Source organism: Triticum urartu, chromosome 2A, assembly GCF_056163025.1.
Source record: "Triticum urartu cultivar PI428250 chromosome 2A, HENAU_Tu73, whole genome shotgun sequence".
NCBI lineage: Eukaryota > Viridiplantae > Streptophyta > Magnoliopsida > Poales > Poaceae > Triticum > Triticum urartu.
This window is the reverse complement of record NC_141874.1, coordinates 1,057,931-1,071,953: the sequence shown is the minus strand read 5'-3', so window position 1 is coordinate 1,071,953 and position 14,023 is coordinate 1,057,931.

The window sequence follows — 14,023 nt, the reverse complement described above, 5'->3', positions numbered from 1 at the left end:
GCTAGGCTTCTTGGGCGTGTATGGAAAGACAAAAGATACACCTGAGGCACTGGAGGACCTGCAACGTTTGCACGAAAAAGACGGCATGCCTCCGAAGCAGTATGAAGGTCCTGCCAGCTACGCTCTTACGAAAGAAGAGAAAGAAATCTTCTTTGAATGCCTGCTCAGTATGAAGGTCCCGACTGGCTTCTCGTCGAATATAAAGGGAATAATAAATATGCCAGAGAAAAAGTTCCAGAACCTAAAGTCTCATGACTGCCACGTGATTATGACGCAACTGCTTCCGGTTGCATTGAGGGGGCTTCTACCGGAAAACGTCTGATTAGCCATTGTGAAGCTATGTGCATTCCTCAATGCAATCTCTCAGAAGGTGATCGATCCAGAAATCGTACCAAGGCTAAGGAGTGATGTGGCGCAATGTCTTGTTAGTTTTGAGCTGGTGTTCCCACCATCATTCTTCAATATCATGACGCATGTCCTAGTTCATCTAGTCGACGAGATTGTCATTTTGGGGCCCGTATTTCTACACAATATGTTCCCCTTTGAGAGGTTCATGGGAGTCCTAAAGAAATATGTCTGTAACCGCGCTAGGCCAGAAGGAAGCATCTCCATGGGCCATCAAACAGAGGATGTCATCGGGTTTTGTGTTGACTTCATTCCTGGCCTTAAGAAGATAGGTCTCCCTAAATCGCGGTATGAGGGGAGACTGACTGGAAAAGGCACGCTAGGAGCGGACTCAATAATATGCAGGGACGGGCATTCTTGGTCTCAAGCACACTACACAGTTCTACAGAACTCTACCTTGGTGACCCCGTATGTCGATGAACACAAGAACAGTCTGCGCTCCAAACACCCGGAGCAGTGCGACGACTAGATTACATGTGAACACATTAGGACTTTCAGCAGTTGGTTGGAAGCACGTCTCAGAGGTGACAACACTGTTTGTGATGAGTTGTACTTGTTGTCCAGGGGACCATCTATGACTGTATTGATTTACAAAGGATACGAGATAAATGGGAATACATTTTACACGATTGACCAAGATCAAAAGAGCACCAACCAAAACAGCGGTGTCCGCTTTGATGCAACAACCGAGAAGGGAAAGGACACATATTATGGTTACATAGTGGACATATGGGAACTTGACTACGGACAAGATTTTAAGGTCCCTATGTTTAAGTGCAAATGGGTCAATCTGTCAGGAGGCGGGGTACATGTAGACCCACAGTACGGAATGACAACAGTCGATCTGAAAAATCTTGGGTACACTAACGAACCGTTCGTCCTAGCCAATGATGTGGCACAGGTTATCTATGTGAAGGACATGTCTACCAGACTGAGAAAAAGAAAAGATAAGGAAACGAATACATCATACGATGAGCCAAAGCGCCACATAGTTCTTTCAGGAAAAAGGGACATCCTGGGATGGAGGGCAAGACAGACATGTCTGAAGATTATGAAAAGTTTCATGAAATTCCTCCCTTCAATGTCAAGGCTGACCCAAGCATCCTGATAAACGATGAAGATTATCCATGGTTACGGCGCAGTAAGCAAATGACACAAGCGAAGAAAAAGTGAAGACTTTCTCCCGCAACTATTATGATGATACCATGCCAAATTTGTAACAGACGAGTATGCTATGCCAACCTTTTCAGAGTTCATTTGAAAACTATGAATTTAGGTCGAATTTTCTCTATAGGTGCATCTATGTTCATTTTTTTAGTAAAGTCAATCACAAACTTGTGATTCACACAAATTTCAAAGAATTCAAATTTTAACTATTCAAATTTGAAAACTAATGGCACTAACAGAAAGTTTATAATTTTTCTAAAACTAATGGCACTAACAAAAAGTTTATAATTTTGCTGACCTAAAAGCAAAAAGAATTAAAAAATAAAGCAAGAAACAAAAGAAAATAAATAATACAGAAAACAAAACAAAAAAACTAGAAAAAAATAAAAATAGCAACAATAAGTATTTTGTTGTAAGTAGAAACAAAATAAAATAAATAAAGCAACAAAGAAAACAAAAAAACTAAAAAAGTGTTTTCAAATTTGAAAACTAATGGCACTAACAGAAAGTTTATAATTTTTCTAAAACTAAAAGCAAAAAGAATTAAAAAATAAAGCAAAAAACAAAAGGAAATAAATAATGCAGAAAACAAAACAAAAAAACTGGAAAAAATAGGGCTCGCCCCTGGCCCATGACCATTAGTCCCGGTTTGTGCCACAAACTGGGACTAAAGGGTTGGCCCTCGTTGCACCCGGAGTTTAGTCCCACCTCGCCAACCGAAGGGCGCCCACACCTGTTTATAAGCCCGTCCCTCTCTGCGTTGTTGAGCTCCTCTCAAAGTGAAAATAGATGCCCCTATACAGGAAATTGGACCTAAATTCATAATGAATTTCTCTGAAATTCATAGAAATTGATTATGAATTTAGGTTTAATTTTCTCTATAGGTGCATCTATGTTCACTAACAGAAAAGTTTATAATTGCTGTGACCTAAAAGAAAAAAAGAAATCACTAAAAAACTATAAGTATTTAGTTCTAAGTAGAAATGAAAAAATAAATAGCAAAAAAGAAAGAAAAAATGCCTATAATATTTGTTATGACTAACTAAAATTACCAAATTGAGTATAATGATAAAACACAGTAATATTAAATAGCAAGAAAAAGAATGACTCAAAAATCAATTTTTATAATAAAGTTATTCATAAACTAGTGATTCACACAAATTTTAAAAAATTCAAATTTAAACTATTCAAATTTTAAAACTAATGGCACTAACAGAAAGTTTATAATTTTTGTGACCTAAAATAAAAAAGAAATCACTACAAAACTATAAGTATTTAGTTCTAAGTAGAAATGAAAAAATAAATAGCAAAAAAGAAAAAAAATGCCACCTACTGGGCCACCACGGCCTGAATACGACTAGAAACCCAACCATGGGCCAGGATTCAGGCCCGCAGTAGGCCCAGTAGGCCCACAGGCATTGCAGTGACAGATTAGGCCCGAAAGCCTGCAGTTGAGAGGAGCTCGAGAGGGTGCGCGCAGCAGCGCTTATAAACCACTCCCGAGCCCTCTCAATTAGCAAGGTGGGACTAAACTTTTGGGCGCGGGGCAGCACAAGGCCATTGGTCCCGGTTGGTGGGACGAACCGGGACCAAAGGGTGGCATTGGTCCCGGTTCGTGGCACAAACCAGGACCAATGCCCCCCTTTAGTCCCGGTTGGTACCACCAACCGGGACCAAAGGCCGCCGCTTCCCGCCCTTTGGGCTGCTGGAAAGAGGCCTTTGGTCCCGGTTGCTCGCACAAACCGGGACTAAAGGGGGGCATTGGTCCCGGTTTGTGCCACGAACCGGGACCAATGACTTTGCTATATAAGCAAAGACTTAGGAAATTTTCACATTTCCCTTGCAGTTGCCCCCGACGACGCCGAGCACATCGACGCCGCCAGGCTGCCCCGACGCCGCCCGCCGCCCCCGCCGTCGCCGTCGCCCGCCTGTCGTCGCCATCGCCCGGGCCCTCGCCGGCCGTCGCCCGTGCCCTCGCCCGACGTCGTCGCCCGCGCCCGACGCCCTCGCCGCGCGCCGCCGTCCCCTGCCTCGACGCGCTCCGCCCCTGCCCCGTCGCCGTAGCCGTGCCGCCGTCCCCTGCCCCGACGCGTCGCCGCCTCTGTGAGCACCGCGCGTCTGCCGCCACCGCTGCCGCCGTGCTATTTTTTTAATTATATACATGCTATTTTTTACATGTTTTTACATTTTCATATATATATATATATATATGTATGTATGTATTTTTTAGATATATGTATTTTTTTATGTATGTTCATATATGTATGTTCATATATGTATGTATGTATTTTTTACATGTTTTTTGTATGTATGTATGTATTTTTTCAATTGTAATGATGTTTAAAAAATACATATATGCAAAAGTTAGATTTTTAATTAGAAAAGTTTTATCTATATATGTTCTCGGATTTAGTACATTTTAGGTTAGTTTTATATATTTAGGAAGAAGGAATAGAAGGTTCGAAGCAGAAGGAAGAAAAGGTTTTATATATGCAAAAGTTACATTTTTAGAAAAGTTTTATATATCTAGCTAAAGGAAGGAGAAGAAAAAGAATGAGTGGAAAAAGGAAAATAAGAAGATGAAGAAAGGAGAAGAAGAGGAGAAAGAAGAGGAAAAAAGAAGAAAAAGAAGAGGAGAAGAAGAAAGGAATAGAGGAGAAGAAGAAAAAATAGAAATTTCTGTTTTTTCTTCTTCTCCTCTATTCCTTTCTTCTTCTCCTCTTTTTTTTCTTCTTTTTTTTCTTCGATCTTCTCCTCTATTCCTTTCTTCTTCTACTCTATTCCCTCTCCCGATAACTTCAACACGAGGGGGGGTCGATATACCCCTCGGATAACTTCGACATGAGGGGCGGTCGATATATATACCCCCTCTCGACTGTGATAACTTATACCGCGGGAGCACCCCCGACCCTCTCGGTCGACCAAAACTCTCGAGGACACCCAAACCCTAGAAAAAAACGATGTCGGTCTCCTACCCCCTCCCGCCGCGCCCCTACCCGACAAACTCTCTCGAGGCCACCCCAAACCCTTGAAGCGTTGTCGAGGCCACCCCAAACCCTAGAGAAGCAGCATCGAGGCCACTAATTAATATATATGATTCCTTACTATGATTAGCTAGCTAGTTCTACGTTTGCCACTAATATATCCATCTGTCATGTTTGAACAATAATTGCCATGTTGTAAATATTTGTAGAAAGTATGGACACCGCCCGAGACGAAGCAAAAGAAGCGTTGTTGAGGGACATAATCGCAGAAGGAAGTGATGCCATCTCGTTGTTTCTCAACGACACCGATGGTCTAGAAGGAAAGGGTGAAGAAGCTGGCTCCGATGACCTAATGCCGGTGCAAGAAGGAGAATGTGAGGATGGCTCCGGTGACCCAATGCCGGTGCAAGAAGGAGACCGTGATGACGGCTCCGGTGACCGAACCGAGTCCGGCCAGGTATATATATATATTAGTTAAGCCTGTGATGACTAGCTAATTGATGCATTCATTGTTTTGGTATGTACACATATTAATTAAGTCTTTGTTCTTTTTTCTAGCCCTCCAGATCGAGCACAACTGAGGTAAAGAGACGAGGCCCGAAGAAAAATTTGAGCTCGGATGAAAGGTTTGAGATCATAGCAATCGCGCCCGACGGCCAACCGATTGAACCCATCCGAACAAAGAACGCATTTGTTGCTCAGTGCGGGGTTCTGGTTAGGGACAAGATCCCGATCAGCATCCAGCAATGGTTAAAGCCGGCTACAGAAGACCCTGAGGTGTCTTACGTTAATGATATGCAGAAAAATGATCTTTGGACTGAGCTGAAGTCAAATTTCACCCTACCGCCAGAGGATGATCCGGAGAAGCCAGTTAAAGAGCAATTAATCAAGTCTTTTGCTCTTAAGAGGATGGCAGACCTATTCAGGAGGTGGAAGAAAGATCTGAATAGGTTTGTCGATAAAAAAGAGACACCAGAATTCAAGGGCAGATATGAGAAGATCAGAGATCACTGGCCCGCATTTGTGGCCAACAAGACATCGGAAAAGAGTAAGAAGATGTAGGTGACAAACAAGAAAAATGCTGCGAAGAAGAAGCTTCACCATCGCACGGGGTCAGGTGGCTACCTCGTAGCTCGGCCTAAGTGGGCCAAGGCTGAGAATGATCTGGTTGAAAAAGGGATCGAAGCAGAGACAATGAACTGGCCAGACCGTTGCCGGACTTGGTGATAACCCACAAGTATAGGGGATCGCAACAGTTTTCGATAAGTAAGAGTGTCGAACCCAACAAGGAGCTAAAGGTAGAACAAATATTCCCCAAAGTTCTATCGACCACCGATACAACTCTACGCACGCTTAATGTTTACTTTACCTAGAACAAGTATAAAACTAGAAGTACTTTGTAGGTGTTTTTGGGTAGGCTTGCAAGAAAGTAAAGAGCACGAAAATAAAACTAGGGGCCGTTAGATAAAGACACAACTAAAATAAATATAGCGAGTGTGGAAAAGTGATGGTAGGTGTGGCGAAATTGTCCCCTAAGCAATTGACTACTTTACTAGACCGATAGCAAGTATTATGTGGGAGAGGCCACTGCTAGCATGTTATCCCTTACTTGGAATTCTATGCACTTACGATTGGAACTATTAGCAAGCGTCTGCAACTACTAACGTTCATTAAGGTAAAACCCAACCAGAGCATTAAGATATATTGGTCCCCCTTCAATCCCGTATGCATCAATTTCTATGCTAGGTTGAAGCTTCTGTCACTCTTGCCCTCCAATACATAGTCCTATCAACATACAACTAACCCTATGGTGTGATCCACGCGCGCGCTCATATGATGGGCACCAAAGGGCAGCAACATAACCACAAGCAAATTAAATCAATCATAGCAATTCATCAACCACCAGTAGGACAACGAAAATCTACTCAGACATCATAAGATGGCAACACATCATTGGAAAATAATATGAAGCATAAAGCACCATGTTAAGGTAGAGGGTACAGCAGGTTGCGGGAGAGTGGACCGCTGTAGATAGAGGGGGGAAGGTGATGGAGATGTTGGTGAAGATGACGGTGGTGTTGGTGAAGATCGCGGTGATGATGATGGCCCCCGGCGGCGTTCCGGCGCCACCGGAAGCGAGGGGGAGAGAGCCCCCCTCCTTCTTCTTCTTCCTTGACCTTCTCCCTAGATGGGAGAAGGGTTTACCCTCTGTTCCTTGGCTCCCATGGCTTGGGAGGGGCGAGAGCCCCTCCGAGATTGGATCTATCTCTCTGTTTCTGCGTTCTGTCCTGGCTCTGTTTAACCGTTTCGCGTATATATGGAGATCCGTAACTCCGATTGGCCTGAAACCTTCGCCCAGATTTTTTCCGAATATTATCTTTCTTGCGGCAAAAGAAGAGTATCAACTGCCTTACGGTGGGCTCACGAGGGTAGGCGGCGCGCCCAGGGGGGAGGGGCGCGCCCCCCTGCCTCGTGACCACCTCGGGCACCGTCTCGCGTGGATTTTTCTTCTGGGATTTTCCATATTTTCCAAAAATAAGCTCTGTCCGTTTTTATCCCGTTTGGACTCCGTTTGATATGGATATTATACGAAACATAAAATATGCAACAGACAGGAACTGGCACTGGGCACTGGATCAATATGATAGTCCCAAAAATAATATAAGAAGTTGCCAAAAAGTATATGAAAGTGAATAATATTGGCATGGAACAATCAAAAATTATAGATACGACGGAGACGTATCACTTGGTTCTTCGGGGCTGGCGGAACCTTGGACACTGTAACAGGGAAGTGCATTTGGACGGACGAGCAACTTGACATACCCTTGAAGAAGCTTCGGTACTATATCAATGCAGCGCAGAAAGGGACGTTCCTTCCAGACAGAGAGAACGACGAGCTCACAAAGGCCCTCGGAAATCCTGAGCACCCTGGACGGACACGAGGCACGCCAGGCTCCATTCCGTGGAAGGCTGGGTTTCCGGACGCAGGCAGTTACAAAAGCCACGAGAGGAGGAAAAAAGTGTAGTAGACCGAACTGCAGTCGCTGCACGCAAGGGTACAAGCGATAGAGGAACGAGAAGCAAATCGCAGCAAACGACTTGCCGAAGCTTCCCCTGAAGCTACCCCGCCATCTCAGCGGAGAAGCAGCGTGGCTTCCACCGAGCTGCTTCAGCCGGAGCTTGTCTTGACGGCTCCTGCCAGCTATCCCGTGGATGCTATCACGGAGGCTCAAAATTGCCACCTTATGACGCAATGGATTAATATGAAGGTCAAGGCGGCTGTTGGCTCTGTTTTTCCTAATGAACCCGGCGCAACTTTTCACTGCCGGCCGATTCCAGAAGGATATGCTAAGGTGATGGTGGATGAAATAACAGAGGGATTTGAGGACCTCCCGCTTGACCATCCTACCGGAGAAGGGGAGACTCGGCTGGGTTCTTCTCTGAAGACTCCATGCCTATGGCGGAAGGAGCTCATCAACCTTCTGAACTGGACGCCTCCGCCTCCTCCTCCTCCTCCGGCGAGTCAGGGCACTCCGTCTCCTCCACCGCCTCCTCCTCCGGCGAGTGACGATCAGGGCCCTCGGACGGCTCCTTCTCCGGCGCGTGGCGGCACTCCGCCTGCACCGGCGCGCCCGAGCAGCCAGCCTCCTCCTTCTCCGCCTCGTCAGCAAGGGCGGAAGAGACCCGCCGCCGCTCCGGCAGCTGCTCCGGCGCGTCGTAGTCCTTCTCCTCCGCCTCGTAAGCAAGTAAAGAAGACAGCCGCTCCATCTGTTCGGCCGACGTCTAGCAGTACAGCCAGAGGCGGGAGGACATACAGATTCGGTCCTTCTCTGAAGACTCCAGAGAAGTTACCATACGAGAGGACCCCGGAGGAGAACGCGAAGATCGCGCGAACCGAAGTGGATGACTGGTTTCAAGGGTTGAAAGCAAAGAGACATCCACCTCCGGAGGAGAAGGTAGATCCGGTTAAAGTGAAGCGCACTCTGGCTGCCCTGGCAAAACCACCCAAGTCTCCGCCGAAAGGCAACTATGAGCGCATTATTGCAAAGACATGGGCCGAAGCGGAGCGGTCGGGAAGTACAGTCAGTGATCAAAGGATGAAAGAACGACGAGCAGCTGGGAAACAAATTGCCCAGCTCGGCGAACAAGCGAAGCAATCGTGCCCCCCGCTCAAGGTGCCTAGCGACATCGTCGATCCGAGGATGGTGCCCGGTTATAGCAATCTTGACGATTACCTGCCCGACGATGTACATTATGATCCCATGGAGGTGCAGATACACAGATACGAGTACGGGAAGCCTCTCGTCAAAGATGAAAAATCTCTAACAACGATGATGCGAAGATTGCATGATTGGTACTTGAAAATCTGCAGAGAGTCTGCGGGGGGAGTACTTTGTATGCGAGAGTTAAACCGGAGCATGACCTCGTTGGAATTGAACTGTTGCCTATTCCATTTGAGGAGTTCTACCGGTTTTTCAATCAATTGGCCCTCGATAAAGCAACGGTCACCTGCTACTGTCTGTAAGTACTACTACTTCTGTCATTAAGTCTCTCTATATAGCTCAGCTCTTTCATTGCATGTATTTATAATTATCCTCACTATATTATGAAGATTGAAGATCGCCGAATTGAAGAAAAGACAAATCGGTGGTATTGGGTTCGTTAACACATATCTCATAGATGCAAGTGAGGTTGAACATCGTCCCGAAGATACCGAGGCCAACTTGCTACGATCATTCAAAATAAATGAAAACAAAGATATAATACTCTTTCCTTACAACTTCAAGTGGGTGTTACTGTCTTGTGCATTCGGTTTCCCTTATATATTAGTCCAGGTTATAGTAATGTAATTGATGAGTTATGCATGCGTGTGCAGGTACCACTATATTCTCCTAGAGATTAGGCTTGAGCAGGGAGTAGTAACTGTCTTGGACTCTAAACGAAAAGATCCCCAGGAGTATGCGGACATGACTGAAATCCTCAAGAAGTAAGTTAAATCGATCATTATCCACCATATCAGCAACTTTGTTCATTTCCTGATATCAAGTAATTGTTTTCTTTGTCCGGCAGGGTTTGGAGAAAATTCACCAGAAAAGCTCTGGGACTGCCGAAGGAGCTGCAATTTAGACACCCGAAAGTAAGTACTATAGTAGCATGTTCCGCGCATCTCCTAGTGATTCAAGCGCTAGTTTCATCAATACCATTTGGCATTCTTGCTTATCAGTTTGATTGACCTCTATTTCTTGTAAAGTGGTTGTGGCAGGAACAAGGGAATGATTTCTGTGGATACTACGTCTGCGAGTCCATCCGCCACACGACCTGTGAGCGGGGCGGGTACTCTGACGAACAATATGAAGTGCGTAAATAACAATATTCACAATTTTATTTTATTACCATCATTTGTGTTGAGTTTCATTCATTCATATATATATGTATTGACCCCCTTCTTCAAATTAGATGTTTCAGATGCGGAATGAACTCCTAGCACCAGATCGCATGTGAGCAATTCAAGAGGAATTGGCGGGATTCTTTCTTGACCACGTGATCGCTGAAAACGGAGAATACTATGTGGACCATGCGTCCGTAATTTAGGAGATTATATTTGTAAGAGATAATTATTGTATATATGTAGCCGGTAGTGTCGGATAGATATACGAGAACTTGTTGTTCGACCAATATCTCGGAGAAGGAGAGGTGGTCGATATCACTTCTGTCTGTATGCATATATGTTCATGACGATCTTCTATTTCCTTTGTTTGCTTACTAGCTAGCTAGCGTGTCTAGTCCTCTCTATACGTATGTATAGTACGTAGCGTCGACCAAGCACGGACATAAGAGAGGACACTTCTCTCTATTAATTAGCTATCTAACACAATATATGAAATACCTAAATTAACCCCCCAAAACCCCCAACCCCCCCCCCTTTCAAAAAAAACAAAATGTTGACGCGTGGATGCCTATTGGTCCCGGTTGGTGCCACCAACCGGGACCAAAGGCCCTCCTGCCTGGGCTCAGCGCGCAGGCCGCGCGGAGGCCCATCTGTCCCGGTTCTGGTTAGAACCGGGACTAAAAGGTCAGGGCATTAGTAACGACCCTTTAGTCCCGGTTCAGGAACCGGGACAAAAGGCCCTTACGAACCGGGACAAAAGGCCCGTTTTCTACTAGTGATGGTACCTTGCGAGAAGTGTCGAACACCTTGCGGTCGTGGTGGACACGCGGCTGATGACGAGCACCTTGGCCTCCCAGCACATGCAATAGGTCTGTACAAGCATTGACGAACGGGCGGCAGGCGGCCTTGCGGTAGTAGGCAGAGGGTGTTGAGGCCGATGGGCGTCACCGGCGGTCGTGGCTTCTCTAGTATCGGAGGTGGCGACAAAAATTCCACAAAGCCGGCAAGAACTCCTCTGAAAATGGCTCGGGCAGTGGGATTTGTGTGAATGTGTTGGGGCTTGGGGCGGCCGGCCTGCACAACGAAGAAGCGGGTAGAAATATGGCGGCGGCTATGGCAGGGGGGAGGGGGCGGGGGCAGGTGCAAAGCCAAGTAGGGAAGGGGTAGGGTGCTTTCTCACCGACGGGCGGGCCAAGGGAGGACAAAGAGAGCACCCGCGTGCGTCCACGCGCTATCCGTTTGGGACACGAATGCGACCCAAATTTGGGTCGGAAATGGGTGGAAGGCGGACCAAAACAGACGCCCGCCCATTTGCGGGCACACGTTGGATCACGATTTGTGTTCATTTCGCCCCAAACGGGCGCGGGGTGATGATATGAGGTCGTTCGTAAGAGTTGGCCTTACGTTTAGGGGTTAGTGCTCAGCCTGGAATGTGTCAACATGTCAGATCCACTACTCACATTTCGCCTAGTTTAGGAGTCCGCTCGAACCTGCCCCTGTTCTGTCAACTCTCCTTATATAAATTCCCTTCTGTGTTATTTTCGTCTAGTCAAAGGGGTTGACCACTCCTCCTCCCTCTAAGTTACATGTGGAACCACACCAAAGAAACATAAAAACTCTATTTCTCTCTCCATCTCTCACCAGACTCCTCTCTCTCTCTCTCTCTCTCTCTCTAGGGTGGGGCAACATCATAGGTAGCTGCCGATCGACAGAGAGGAGACCGACCCAATGAACAAATGGTGTCTCCTATCTATTCTATCTTCCCTCTTTGTGTCATCTCTCTCACCTCCGACGGCAGACAACAATATGCTAGCCGGGGTGAGATGTCGTGAAACTTTAGCCCTTTCCTACTGCTACTTGTGAGCCGCGTTGGGATTTCCTCGAAGAGGAGAGGATGATGCAGTATAGTAGAGATAAGTATTTCCTTCAGTTAAGAATCAAGGTTATCAATCCAGTAAAAGAACCACGCGGAACCTTGTGAACAACACTGTTGGAAATATGCCCTTGAGGCAATAATAAAGTGGTTATTATTATATTTCCTTGTTCATGATAATTGTTCATTATCCATGCTATAATTGTATTGATTGGAAACTCAAATACATGTGTGGGTACATAGACAACAACATGTCTCTAGTGAGCCTCTACCGCACTAGCTCCTTGATCAAAGATGGCTATGGTTTCCTAGTCATAGACATGAGTTGTCATTTGATAACGGGATCACATCATTAGGAGAATGGCGTGATGGACAAGACCCAAACTATGAACGTAGAATATGATCATGTCAAGTTTATTGCTATCGTTTTCTGCATGTCAAGTATATATATGTTCCTATGACCATGAGATCATGCAACTCACTGATACCAGAGGAGTACCTTGTGTGTAACAAACGTCACAACGTAATTGGGTGACTATAAAGGTGCTCTACAGGTATCTCCGAGGGTGTCTGTTGAGTTGGCATGGATCAAGACTGGGATTTGTCACCCCGTATGACGAAGAGGTATCTCAGGGCCCACTCAGTAATACAACATCACAATAAGCTTGCAAGCAATGTGACCAATGAGTTAGTCACGGGATCTTGTATTACGGAACGAGTAAAGAGACTTGCCGGTAACGAGATTGAACTAGGTATGGAGATACCGACAATCGAATCTCGGGCAAGTAACATACCGATAAACAAAGGGCACAACATACGGGATTAGCTGAATCCTTGACATCAAGGTTCGACCGATAAGATCTTCGTAGAATATGTAGGAACCAATATCGGCATCCAGGTCACGCTATTGGTTATTGACCATAGAGGTGTCTCGGTCATGTTTGCATAGTTCTCGTACCCGCAGGGTCTACACACTTAACGTTTGGTGACGATATAATTATAGTTGAGTCATTATGGTGGTTACCGAAGGTTGTTCAGAGTCCCGGATGAGATCCCGGACGTGACGAGGAACTCCGATTGGTCTGGAGGTGAAGATCGATATATTGGACGAAGGGTATTGGAGTCCGAAATTGTTCTGGGGGTACCGGGTGATGACCAGCGTCACCGAAAGGGGTTTCGGGGGGCCCCGCTAAGTGTTGGGGGCCCCATGGGCAAAGGGGAGGGGGCAAACCAGCCCACTAAGGGGCTAAGAGCCCCTTCACCCCATCTCATGTAACCAGGAGGGGTGGGGCGTTCCCCTAGGGCTTCCCACCTCCCGTCTTGGGGGGCAAGTCACCCTAGGGGAGATCCCATCTGCCCTGACCGCCCCCCTAGGGGAAACCCTAGGGGCGCCCACCCCTCCTCCCTTCCCCTATATATAGAGAGGTAGAGAGAGGGAAGCCGCACCCAAAAAAGAGCACATCTCCACGCCGCGGCGCTGACTCTCCTCTCCCTCACATCCCTCTTCCTCTTTGTAGTGCTTAGTGAAGCTCTGCTGAGATTCCGCCACCACCACCACCACCACGCCGTCGTGCTGCCGGAGAACTCGAGCTACTACTTCACCATCACTCGTTGGATCGAGGAGGTGAAGGAGTCATCAAGCCGTACGTGTATTGAACGCGAAGGTGTCGTCCGTTCGGCACTTGGATCGGGAGTTTGCGGGACGGATCGTGATTGGATCGCGAAGACATTCGACTACATCAACCGTGTTTCTTAACGCTTCCGCTTAGAGATCTACAAGGGTATGTACATGCAATCTCTCCTCTCGTAGATGTTCATCTCCTAGATTGATCTTGGTGAGCGTAGGAAATTTTTTGTTTCCCATGCAACATTCCCCGACAAGCACCTCCACATAAAAGAACAAATATTTTCACCCAACGCAATCAAGAGGATTGTCAATCCCCTTGGCGGTTCATTGCAAGGATCAAATCTGATAATGGTTGATAGATAAACATAAATACAAAATAAAAGAATGGTAAATAAATTGCAGCAAGGTATTTTTGGATTTAATATATGATAAAGATAGACCCAGGGGGGCATAGTTTTCACTAGAGGCTTCTCTCTCGAATAAAAAAGCATATGGTGGGTAAACAAAATACTATTGGGCAATTGATAGAAAAGCGCATAGTTATGATGATATTCAAGGCAATGATCATGTATATAGGC